Source organism: Antechinus flavipes, chromosome 1, assembly GCF_016432865.1.
Source record: "Antechinus flavipes isolate AdamAnt ecotype Samford, QLD, Australia chromosome 1, AdamAnt_v2, whole genome shotgun sequence".
Taxonomy (NCBI): domain Eukaryota; kingdom Metazoa; phylum Chordata; class Mammalia; order Dasyuromorphia; family Dasyuridae; genus Antechinus; species Antechinus flavipes.
The window spans coordinates 129,718,616-129,732,056 of NC_067398.1; the positions used below are offsets into that span (position 1 = coordinate 129,718,616).

The window sequence follows — 13,441 nt, forward strand, 5'->3', positions numbered from 1 at the left end:
CACATAATACAACACTACAGTCATCACATCTTAATAAGTCATTCCTCAATTGATCAATATCCTCTTAATTTCCAATTCTTTGCTACCACAAAAAGAGCTGCTATAAATATTTTGTAGTATTTGGGTGCTTTTCCTTTTCCTTAGATCTTTTTTCAGGCATAGATCAATAGAGATAATGTTAGGTCAAAGGGAATGCACAATTTTATGGCTTTTGGAGCATAATTCCAAATCATATTCCATAGTAGTCCAGTTCACAACTTCATCAACAATGTATTTGTGTTTCTATTTTTATTTCCCATTTAGCACTTATCATTTTCCTTTTCTATCATATTGGATATGAGAGGTATGAGGAAGTATCTCAGAATTATTTTAATTTACATTTCTTTAATTATTAATGATTTTGAGAACTTTATCATATGACCATTAATAGCTTTGATTTCCTCTGAAAGCTTCCTGTTTATATCCTTTGACCATTTATCAATGGGGAATGACTCCTATTTCTTTTAAGTAAATTTGGCTCAGCATCCTTGTATTTAAGACATGAAAGCTTTGTCAGAAAAATTTACTGAATCCTCTCGTTCCCTTCCTCCAAAAGTTTCCTGCTTTCCTTCTAATTTGGGTTATATTGTATTGCTTGTGCACAATTTTTTTAAATTTAATGTAACCAAAGTTATCCATTTTATCTCCTATGATCCTCTCTATCTCTAGTCATAAATTCTCTTATCTTTGGATAAGATAATTTTTCTAAGTATTTTTCCATGCTTTCCTAATTTGTTCATGATATCACCCTTAATATTTGAATTATGTACCAATTTTGACCTTAGTCAATATACATATACTACTTTAGATATTGATTTATGCCTAGTTTCTGTCAGAATTCTTTTCAATATTCCTGGTGATTAATTGTTTATAATATAATTTGAGATCTGGTGAGGCTGAGCTACCCTCCTTTTCTCCCCTCCACTCATTGTTTTCTTTAATATTCTTGACCTTTAATTCTACTAGTTCAATTTTATTATTTTATTTCTGGTTCCATAGAGGGGGGGAAATTTGGTAATTTGATTTATAAAGCACCAAATAAACAAATTTAGGTAATATCATAATTTTTATTATATTGGCTCATTCAACCTTTGAACAATTAATTTTTCCTCAATTGTTGATATATATTTTTTGCATGTGAAATGTGTTTTGAAATTGGCTTCATATGATGACTCTGTGTGTCATGGCAAGTAAACTTAGAAATATTTGAAAATTTCCACAGTTAGTTTGAATGGAATTTCTCTATCTCTAATAATTTATGTGGGCTTATTTTATATCCCAGTTTCACAAAAGTTCTCATTTGTTTCAATGAGCTTTTTATTTTATTTTCTAGGATTCTCTAAGAATGACATTATATTACCAACACTAAGTTATATTTTCTCATTGTCTATTTTAACCCTTCATTTGTTTTCTTGTCTTATTGCTCTACTATTCTTAGTACAATATTCAATAATTAATGGACATTCTTTATCTCATTGGGAAAGCTTCTAGTTTATCCCTCTCATATCAAATGCTTATCCTTGGTTTTAGTGGTTATTATCTTTTAAGAAAATCTCCTTTTATTCCTATGCTTTCTAGTTTTTTTTTTTTTTTTTAAGGAATGGGTGTGAAGTCTGGGCTAGCTCCCTGGAGACCTCAGGAACAACCAAAGTCCTTGGTCTTTAGGAGGAGAAGTGAAGGAGACAGACAAACTGTCACAAGCTCACCACCAACCTCCCTTTTGATCCTGCCACAAAGTGAAGTTCTCTTGCCTCTCTCAATCCACCCCTTAATCCTTACCTACAATTCTCTTAACCTCAAACATTGAGCCAGCATTAAACTGTGAGAAGAACAATTCTAAACATATGCTAATAGAGTCATTGTTTTATTTCAAATAGATAATTAGTGCTCAGTGCTCTGATTCAAGTGCACTTATTCAGAGTTTCAGCCCTTTACATGTGGGTATTGTATTTTGCAAAAAGTTTTCTGCAATTGTTGATATAATCTTATGATCTTGTTTGGTTTTTTCTTGTTAATAGTCAATTATGCTTACAATTTTCTCACTATTGAAGCAGCTCTGTATTCCTACTGTAAATCTGACTTGGTCATAGTGAGGAATCTGTAATTTACTGCTGTAGTTCACGTGTTAGAATTTTATTTTAAAATTTTGCATCAATATTCATTAGAGAGATCAATTTATAGGGTTTTTCCTTTTATTTTTGGTCTACCTAGTTTAAGTATCAAAATCTTATGTTATAGAAGGAACTTGGTAGGGCTTTTTCTTTTTCATAGTATTGAATAGTATAGTATTGGAAATAATTATTTTTTTTAATCTTTTGGTAGAATTTGCTTTTAAATACATCTGTCCTGAAATTATTTTTCTTAGGGAGCTCCTGGATTATTTGTTCACTTACTTTTTCTGAGATACAATTGTTTAAATGTTCTATTTCTTCTTCTATTGATATGGACAGTTTATAATTTTATAAATATTCATCCATTTCATTTAGTGTCAATTTTATTGGCATGTAATTGGGAAAAGTAACTCCCCAAATTTGTCTTAATTTCATTTTCATTGGTGACAAATTTATTCTTTTTATTTTAAAAGAAATTATTTTATTTTAATTTAATTTATGTAATTAAATAAGTATTTTATAACAGTGTATAATAAAAAAAGATGATTGCACATGAAATTGCAAATCTATTACACAAAACTTGCTATCCTTTTAAATATGTAAGAAGGATATCATGTATTATGTTTCCTTTTTTTCTCCCCCTCCCAAAATGACTATCATTAGGCATAGATAGATAAATAGGTAGATAGATAAATGGATAATGTAAAATTGTTTATATATACTTCTATTTGTCAGTTCTTTCTCTGGATTCAGATAGTGTCTTTCTTCATATGTCCTTTATAGTTAATTTGGATATTAATAATAGCCATGACCTAGTCACTTAATCATTCTTAAAACAATATTGCTATTACTATAAAATATTCTCTGCTTCTTCTCACATTTTGTGCAAGTCTTTCCATGCCTTTATAAGATCATTGAACTCAACATTTCTTTTTCTTTCATGGTTTATAATAAAATTTAATTTTTTTGAAACAAATTAGTACTTTTTCAATGATTGATGGATCTCCCTTCTCTTTTGTTTCCTCTCACCAAACTTCTATCTCATCTCAACTACTCAAAAGTCACTTATAGTAAATCTAAATTCAAGTACAGAACTCAAAGAAGTTGTAGGTTTAAAAAAAAAAAACAGATACAACTCATAAGCCATAAATAACTTTTAATTTTGTTTTTGAATGATCTTAGTAGTTAAACTTATCTTCCATTACTCAAATACAGTCAGCAATTAATAGACCTTTTTTAAGTACAGTTAGTTCTGGCATACTTAATAGACTAAATTTTTATGAGACTGGTTTGTAAAAAATACACAAATGGCAGTTGTAATACATACATTCTCTCTTAGACAAGTTTTGAGAAAACACTCTCCATGGAAACAAATGATAAAGTTGAGATGTCACCAGAATGACATACACAGATAGAATGAAACATATCCTCATGTAGCAGAAGCAGGCATGACTCATTACTGAGCTCTTGCTATTGCTTTCTGAATTATTTAAAAAAAAAAAAAAACCTCAACAAGTGAATGGCCCACAGGATAGGTTCTCTATACAATGCACAGACTGTGAGCTGAGAACCTGCTAATATATCCAATATGACAATGTTATTGAAATTATCTTTAAAATAGAAGAATGTTTGGCCAAACTAATAATGCATTATGGTCATCTGAGCTGCATTATCTATCAAGGGTTTGCAAATGAATTTTGCTAGTATGGCCTGAATGAACAGACTAACTATGAAAAGAGAAAGATTCTGAGGTCTGGGTAACAATGCTACTAGAAGAACTAACTCACTATATATTTCCCACAAACCTTGACTCTTTAAAAAAAAAAAACCTTTTAATTTTCAAAACATATGCATAGATAGTTTTAAAAATTCATCCTTTCAAAATCTTATTTTCCATTTTTTCTCCCTTTCTTATCCCCATTTCCTCCCCTAGATGGCAAATAATCCAATATATGCTAAACATGTGCAATTCTTCTATACATGTTTCCACAATTATCATGCTGTATAAGAAAATTCAGGTCAAAAAGAAAAAAAAATGAGAAAGAAAACAAAAAGCCAAGCAAACAATAACAAAAACAACAAAGTGAAAATACTATGTTGTGATACACACTCAGTCCCCACTGTCCTTTCTTTGAATGCAGATGGCTCTTTCTTTCATAAGACCATTGGAAATGGCCTGAATCACCTCTCTGTTGAAAAGAGCCACATCCATCAGAATTGATCATTATATAATTTTGTTGCTGTGTACATTTTTTCTTAGTTCTATTCACTTCATTTAACATCAGTTCATGTAAGTCTCTCCAGGTCTTTCTGAAATTGTCCTGCTTATTTTTTCTTATAGAACAATAACATTCCATAATATTCATACAAACCTTAATTCTTGATACTGACATCTGCAGAAATGACTTGAGACTTAAGTCTTTGGTTCTAATGAAAAGAACACCTAGAACAAAGACATACACAAAGTGAAAATTCAATAATTATCTTAGAAACATCATTGTTGTCTCATTACCATGACAAAAATATATTTCCTTAGGCTCCCAAGAGCCCTAATTATAATGTCTGGGCTAGCTCTCTGCAGAGTCTCAAGATCAATCAAAGTCTTTGGTCTTTAAGGGGAGAAGTGAAGGAGGCAAGCAAGCTGCCATGCGGCTTGCCAAAGATGAATCCTGGACTCTGGAGTCTGGCGCCTGAAATCTCTCTCCTCCTTGTCCTTCGGCAGAGCAACTCTCACCCTCTCCCTTAGCCCTCCGATCCTTGCCTACAATTACCTCACCATCATCACACATTCAGCAAGCACCAATGGTGAGGAGAGCGATCACATCACCATCTCATTTAAATATATGTATATAGAACCATCATCTCACATCAAATAGGTAATTAGCTTTAAGTGCTCTGTTGTCTGATTCAAGTACACCTTTTCAGAGTTTCAGCCTTCTATACTAGTGAAATTGCTGCTTTTGAAATAGGAGAACATCTTCTATAAACCAGAATAAATGTCCTAAAAAAGAGAGAAATTCCAGAACAGAGAGTTCAGCTTTATAATAAGAAATAGTCAATCACTGGCCAAAGTTGATTGATTCTCCTGATTGATGAACTCCTGCATGGTTAAATGAACAGAGCAGAGTATAGCAAATCAGTGTTAGCTGTGACTTAGCCAATCCCAAACACTTTTGCAGGCAAGTGTTACGTATTTTATTATATTCTGGGATATCCACATGATCATTTTTGTATTGTAAAACCTCGGTATTTTTTTGAAAATCCTCTCCCACAGCTAAATTATGATCAAAGTCCTTCCTAATAAAGTGGTTTGTACATATTCCATGTATATTTCTAGACAGAATATTGATAAGAAAATATGAGAATTTAGTGTTCTTCTATAAAGCTATTTGAACCCAAACTCAGGAAATGGTCCAGTATTCCAAATAAAATAAGTATATCTAATACTGACCAGCTGGAATAGGAAACAGCTGATTTCTTAGTTAGAGATTTGATATTCTCAAATGTATTTGTGAGAACAGACAAGATCACAGAGAAGTGAAGAAATGAACATCCTCACCACAATGCAGAAGTAACATGACCTCTCAGCCAAAGGTGCACATAATGACTTGGACAACAGACAGAATGAGGATCATTGAGTAGAACATCAAAGAAAACAAGGAAGACAACAGTGGAATCACAAACTAAGCTTTCTGACACAAGGATTCTGGGATACAAAAGCAGAATTAGTACCTTCAAGTCTATGACAGCCCCAACCATCATTAAGTACATATAATAAGCTATTTGTTTGCTCAGTGACATGTTCAAGGTCTTCAAAGCATTTAAATAGTGATTAGGAACTTTTCTGCCAGTGTTTAAAAGGACTTCTGAATTATTTCCCTCCAAGTAGAGCTTGATCCAATTACCATGTAACTTTTCTGATACTTTAAAATGCTGAAATCCAGAATTTTTCTCATATATCAGCACATTCTTCTGCAACAGTATGCTGAGTTGTACTGAATTTAAGTGCAGAAACTGCAGTTACACTCTTATTATTGCTCCTTCTACAATTAGAAACAACAGATTCCTCACATAATTCTTTTGAAATCAGTCAGTGTGGCAGGCAGATCAAGCTGCTGAACATGCTTTGGAAGTTGGAGTTGCTGTTTTTCCTTTGAAATGCAGAGCTGATTAAATTCAAAGATGTGCCCACTTTCTCTACTGAAGATTTACATAACTTCATGTTTTAGATATCCCTGTCTTGCAAATTACCAATAAATGGAGCAAAGAAGTCTTTATTTGCTTGGGCAATAATAAAATGTAGATCTTCTTTAAAATGTAATACTTCTTTTTAAGTTTTGGTCTACCGTAGGACTATGTGGGTGAGTCAGGAGATCAATATGATCAAATCCTAGATATGGAATTATTAGCACCTCCCAGTCTTCCCTTTTTAATACATTAGACACATGTCTTGTAATGGTATCATCAAATTCTCTGAAATCTGACACAAATTTTACAAAATTCTTTGGAAATAACTTAATCCATATAATATTTCCTGTAGAGGGCCAGAACTCTGAAAAGGTATACTTAAGACTCAGTATGATTGATGATATAATGATTCTCCAGCTAATGATGTAATCACTCTAGTTAAGTACAAATACTGAATGTGCTGTGGTAATGTAATGCTATTATAGTTAGCACTGGCTCAGTAATGATTACAGTTGCACATGCTCAATGTGGTTGCACATGCTCAGTGTGAGGTAGTGACATCCTATTGGAATATTTAAAGGAAGTCTCAGACACAGAAGATGCTCTCTCAGCCACAGCTCTCAGCCACAGACACAAGAGAAGACTCCATCTTCGACCATCCACATGGCCCTCCTGCCTCCTTCACTCCTCCACTAAGACCAAGGACTCAAGTTGATCCTGAGGTCTACAGAAAGCTAGTCCAGATATTACAATTTCAATAAAAGATAATTCTTTTTTCAGATGCTTTTGCTTGTCCAAAGTGATGGTTTTCAACAATATCTATATATGTACATGTTTCCTTCTTTGAACCAATTCATTCACAGGAGAATGATGTTCAAGTATTTTTGTTCCCCTCTTCCTGATTTCCCTTCATTATAAAAATTCATTCTTAAGAACCTCTTTGATGGGCTATAATTTTCTCCATTCTTCTTCCCTCTGCTCTCTCTAAATACAACTCTATTTCTAAACCTTCCTTTTGAATTTATCCCAACAATATAGATTCACAACCATGCCTTCCATCTAAGTTGATGCCTTCTAACTTCCCTAATGATAAAGTTTTTTTTCACTTGGGAATATAAATACTTTAACTTTATTAAATTATTGATAAGTTCTCTCTCATACTTCATTTTGTATGGCTCTTGAATCTTGTCTTTAAATATATATATATATTAAATTTAGCACTTTTATTTTTTACCAAGAATGCCTGGAAATCCCCTATATTATATTGTCCATTTACCCCTGTGGGATTATACTCAGCTTTGCTGAGTCAGTTACTCTTGGTTGTAATTCTAGGTCCTTTGACTTTGAAATATCATATTCAAAGACCTCTATTTTTTAATAGTGGTAACTACTAAATCTTGTGTGAGCCTGACTTCAGGATTCAAATACTATTTGTCTCCATGGTATTTTTTTCTTCCTGGCTGCTTGCAATATTTTCTCATTGAACTGGGAGTTTAATTTGGAATTTGACTATAATATGCCTAGGAGTTTTCATTTTGGAATATTGTTTAGCAGATCTTGGTGGGTTCTTTCAGTTTCTATTTTGACATCTGAGAAATTTTCTATTCTAATTTTTAGAACAATGATGTCTGAGCTCTTCCACATGAAAATTATAATTTTTAAAGAATTATTTTTTCAGGAGGTTGTCATACTTCTTTTACCACTGGCAAAGAATTAGAACTGAAATAGATTCCCATAAATTAGTGACTGGTTAAATACATTATTGAACCTGAATGTAATAGAATATTAATGTGCTGTAAATAATGATGATTATAGAAAGGCATAGAAAGATTTGCATTAACTGATAGAAATTGAAGCAGAGCCAAGAAAACAATATGCATAATAACTATAACAATGTAAATGGAAGAAACAACTAATACATACTCACAAATGAAAAATGAATGTAACAAAATTATAAGATCAAGTATGACTTGAATAAAGAGATAAGGGAAGACAGGTTTCCCCTCACACATTTTTGTGAAGGTAGAATGTAGCACATGTTTTTGTACCTATTCAATTCATTAATCGGTCATGCTGAATTTGTTTCCTCTTTAAACAAACTATTAGGTAAATGCATTAGCTTTTCAGAATGGAAAGGGGGAAAGATACTGTGATGATGTTATAAACATAATACCTTAATAAAAACTTATTTTAAAAGGTACCAGTTAAAAAGGATAGAATGACTAGTGTATCAGCTTAGATACACAGTACACAAAAGCAAAAGATACAGAAACCTAAAGTTTTATAAATACAAAACTTCGGAATAAATTGTATTTCAATCTGGCAGAAATTAGATTTAGACTAACATCTTACACCATATTGGAATGTAAACTACAAATGTATACATGACCTTGAAATAAAAGGTTATATTGTAAATTAGAGGAGCATGGAAGGAAATGTCTGTTGTATCTATGGATATGGAAAGAATGCACGAATAAGTAAGTAACAGAAAGGATCACACAAAATTATATTTTTTGTTAATGATAAAATTTTGTACAAATAAATCTAAAGTAGTAAAATTAGAAAAATAGTTAAAATTAGAAGTGAAACTGAATTTCATAGTCAAGGTCTTATTTTCCTGATAAGTAATTGATTAAAACTTAAAAAATTAAAGGCTTATTGAAATATATATAGTAGGGGAGGAGCCAAGGTGGGGAAAGAGGACACACGCTTCTTTCCAAGCTCTCCTGTTACACTCACACCAATTATAAAATTCAGCCTCTGAATTAGTGCTAGATTGACAGAATCGATGAATATTAGAAGTACAGCATGTTACCTGCAGTAGATAATTCCAATGATCACCAAAAAAGGTTTGCTTTGATTGGCACAGGAGGAGGTGGCTAGGTGCAGGCAGAGAAACAGAGCACAGAGGTCAGTGCATGCTGAGCAGACAGGGGTGGGGGTGGGGTGGGGGTGAGGGGGGGTGCAGTCTCTGCCAGGTAGAGAATCTATGGGGAATACTCTACCACTTTTGGCTACTCTGCCCTGGTTGCAAGTCAATAAATCAACAGAGAAGTTAAAAAAAAAATCCAACACAAACACAGAGGGTAAAGAGTATACCCCAAAGTGCTGGAGTCTCATGGGACCTGGCCACACCCACCCATCATTGGGAGTGATTCAGCACTATCCCAGCACAGCTTTTGTCACTTCTGAGAGTCGGTAGAGGAAGTTTGAAATCTCCTTGCCCAAAAAGCAGATCCCAACATTAAAAAAAAATGAGTAAAAAGGCAAAGCAAGCTCTAACTATAGACAATTTCTACAGTGAAAGAGAACAGATTTCTAATCCTGAGCACATGTTCTATTAATGTTATATGATTTTTAAGAGAAGTTCGAATCCGCTTTTATAAATGATGCTCTTAGGCTCAGTTAAAGTAAAGGTAAAATTTAATTATACAATGCACGGGATAGAATGCTTGCAATAACAACACATACAGCAAATAATACACAAGAGGCAAAGAATAATAAGGATTATGATTAGGATAGCAGAGAAAGAGAGAGAATACATTACTCAGTACGATCGAGGGAGCTTCAACTCTAATTGGACGGCTGGGAAGCCCCGATATTTCAGCCTGTGAGTCTCCATCGGGAAAGTCCTAGGCAGATCGTCATCTCCATAGGTGAGGCTTCAAAGTGGAGAAAGCTTTGCCCACTCTTTATAGGGGTCCAAACAAAGAAGGCTTTGGGCCAAATGAAGACCTCATCTAAGACAAGGACGCACCAACTAGGGCTCCAGGTGGTTATAATCAAATGTTGCATTGATAAGGGGGCCAGTCCTTATCAACAGCAACAGTTCCAAGGAGTGGCGAGTTCCTGGAATCATATAATTGGAGCTAAAGCACCAGTGGTACATGCCTGTCTTATAATTAAAAAGGAAAGAGTTGAAATATATGCTCTTATGGGTCAAGGAACGGTCAGGTTTTCATAGGAGAAGGAGTTAAAATATATGCCCAAAAAAAATTTTGGGGTGAGAGAGTAGTCAAGTCCTCACAGGGGGAGTCACATCCTTCCTCAATTGGGTTCTCATGGTTTACATGGGAATTCGGTTCATATGGGGAAAGTCACGTCCTTATAATGATTTGAAATGAACTTACTACTAATAAGGAAATTTCTTATTCAGCACACTAAAAGCAGATTGTCTTGAGATGAAGCCCCAAAGGGGGTATAATCTGGTCCTGACCGCACAAGGCTCTTCTAGATGAAATTAAAAAAAAAAAAAAAAGATCTTAAAAGAAAGCTATAATAAGAATGGGGAGAGGCAATGAAAACTCTGCAAGCGAGTTTGGAAAAGTATAAAACTCATTAAAACAAAGATTTGTTAAAGTGGAAAAAGAAAACGACTCCCTGATATGTGAAATGGAAAAGGTAAATAACTCCCAGGAAACCAGAATTTATGAACTGGAAAAAGAAAATAACTTCTTAAAAAATTTTTTTTGAAATGGAAAAAAATTCCATAGAACAAAACAACTCATTTAAAAACTCAATTGGACAAATACAAAAAGAAATAAAAAAAGTTAGTTAAGAAAATAATTCATTAAAAAATCAGAACTGAACAAATGGAAGTGAATGACTCTATGACACATCAAGAATTAGCCAAGCAAAACCCCCAAAATGAAAAAAAACTAGAAAAAAAAACTATTAAATACCTACGTGGGAAAACAAAAAAATTGGAAAATAGATCTAAGAGAGATAATCTAAGGATTATTGGACTCCCTAAAAGTCATGATGAAAAAAAGAGTTTGGACACTATTTTTCAAGAAATCATCAAAGAGAACTGATCGGAGGTCATAGAATCAGAAAGTAAAATAGCCTTTGAAAGAATTCATCAAACACCTCCTGAAAGAAACCACAAAAATAAAACCCAAGAAATATTGTGGCTAAATTTCCGAACTATGGGACCAAGGAAAAAATATTACAAGCAGCCAGAAAAAAAAAATTCACATACAGAGGAGCCACAATAAGGATTACTCAGGATCTAGCAGCTTCCACATTAAAGGATCAAAGGGCCTAGAATCTAATATTTTAAAAGGCAAAGGAACTTGGAATACAGACAAAAACAAATTACCCAGTCCAGAAACTGAGCATTTTCTTCCAGAGAAGAAGATAGGCATTCACTGAAACAGATGAATTCCATTTATTTCTGATGAAAAAAAACAGAGCTTAACAAAAAATTTCACCTCCAAATATAGGACTTGAGAAATAAAAAAGGTAAAAAGAACTCTTGAGAGCTGTATTTCTGTTATGGGTATATATAGAGAGTGCATGTTTAATTTGATTTTGCTGTTATAATATAAAAAAGAAACTAGAGTTGTAAAGGGGATTGTACAAGAAAAAGGGAAAAGTGGAGGTAAAAAGAGAAAAAGTACATCTCATGAAGAGGTAAAGGAAACATACTATATCTGAGGGAAAGAAGGGGGGAGGTGAATACTGTGAATTTTATTCTCATCAGATTTGGTTCAAAGAGAAAATGTTAGACATATTTATTTTACAGAGAAACTTTTCTCACCTTTTGAAAAGTGGGAGGGGAAAAGTGAAAAGGGAAGGGGGGGTCTAAATAGAAGGGAACACAAAAAAAGAAGGGAAAAGATATAAGAAAGGGGGAGGAACTCCAAAGGGGGAGGGCTGCTTGAGGCAAGTGGTGTCTATAAGTTAAATACTGGGGAGAAAGATAAGGGGGAAAGGAAAGAGAAAAGTATAATCTGGGGATAATAAAATGGCGGATATACAGAATTAGTAGTTTTAATATTAAATGTGAATGGGGTGAACTCTCCCATAAAGCAGAGGCAGATAGCAGACTGGATTAAAAGCCAGAATCCTATAAGGTAATACATAGAGAGTAAAGGTAACAGACTGGAGCACAATCAATTATGCTTCAATAAAGTAAAAAAAGCATGAGTAACCATCCTGATATCAGATCAAGCAAAAGCAAAAGTTGATCTAATTAAAAGAGATAAGGAAGGAAACTATATCTTGCTAAAGGTTAGTATAGATAATGAAGCAATATCAATACTAAATATATATGTACCAAGTGTAATGGCATCTAAATTGCTAAAGGAGAAGTTAAGAGAGCTGCAAGAAGAAATAGAGAGCAAAACTATTATAGTGGGAGGTCTCAACCTTGTACTCTCAGAACTAGATAAATCAAACCACAAAATAAATAAGAGAGAAGTTAAAGAGGGGACTTCCAGCCAAGATGGCAGGGAGGAGGCACACAGCTGTGTAAGCTCTGCATTTTCTCTCAGAATTCATTTCATTACAAGCCTCTGAATTAATGCTTGACTGAAAACAAAACAAAACAAAACAAAACAAATAGTTACCAAGAGAAGATATCCTTGAAATTCACCAGGAAAGGTCTGTTTTTGTTCAAGGGCGGGGACAGTTTTAGACTGGGCACAGGCTGAGGGCAGGCAATGGCAGTGAGAGCACAGCAGGCAGCTCACAGCCGAGCAGACCGGAGTGGGGTGGGGGTATGATCTCAGCCATCTCTGCCAGGAGAGCTTTGCTACAGGATTGGATACTTTGCCCCGGCAGCAAGCCAGCAGACAAGCAGAGAAGCTAAAAACACAAGGGGTGAAGAATACAACCCCAAACAGTTGGAGTATCTCGGGACCTGGCCACGGCTCCCCCACAGTGTCTCAGCATGCTCTCAGAGTCTCAGAGCACAGACGCAGCACAGCCATCACGGTCCTGTTAGGGTCTTGCTGCTGCCCACTGCAGTCTGTAGAGGAAGCTTGGTAACACCACCCAGCCCCCCAAAAAAGAAAACAGATTCCTTTTGGGTTCTTTTTTTTTCTTTTTTCTTTTGCTAGTTTGTCTTTGATTCTTCTCTGACAAAATGAGCAAAAAATTGAAATGGACCTTAACCACTGACAGCTACTTTATGGATAGAGAGCAGACTCTAAACCCTGAGGAGCTAAAAACAGACTGTCTCCAGGTGAATCCTCAAAGGAGGAGATCATCTGTTCCTCAGCACAAATGAATCTCATACAAGAAATTTAAAAGGTTCTCACAAGAGAGCTAGAAGAAAAATGGGTAAAGGAGAGGGAGACTTGGCAAGAGAGTCTGGA

The 13,441-nt window shown here is 34.3% G+C and overlaps 1 pseudogene; it reads right to left on the reverse strand.

Moving 5' to 3' along the window:
* Window positions 1-3,427: 3,427 nt before the first annotated feature.
* LOC127544453 (GPI ethanolamine phosphate transferase 2-like) lies at window positions 3,428-13,054 on the reverse strand (annotated as a pseudogene).
* Between the last annotated feature and the right edge of the window lie 387 nt (window positions 13,055-13,441).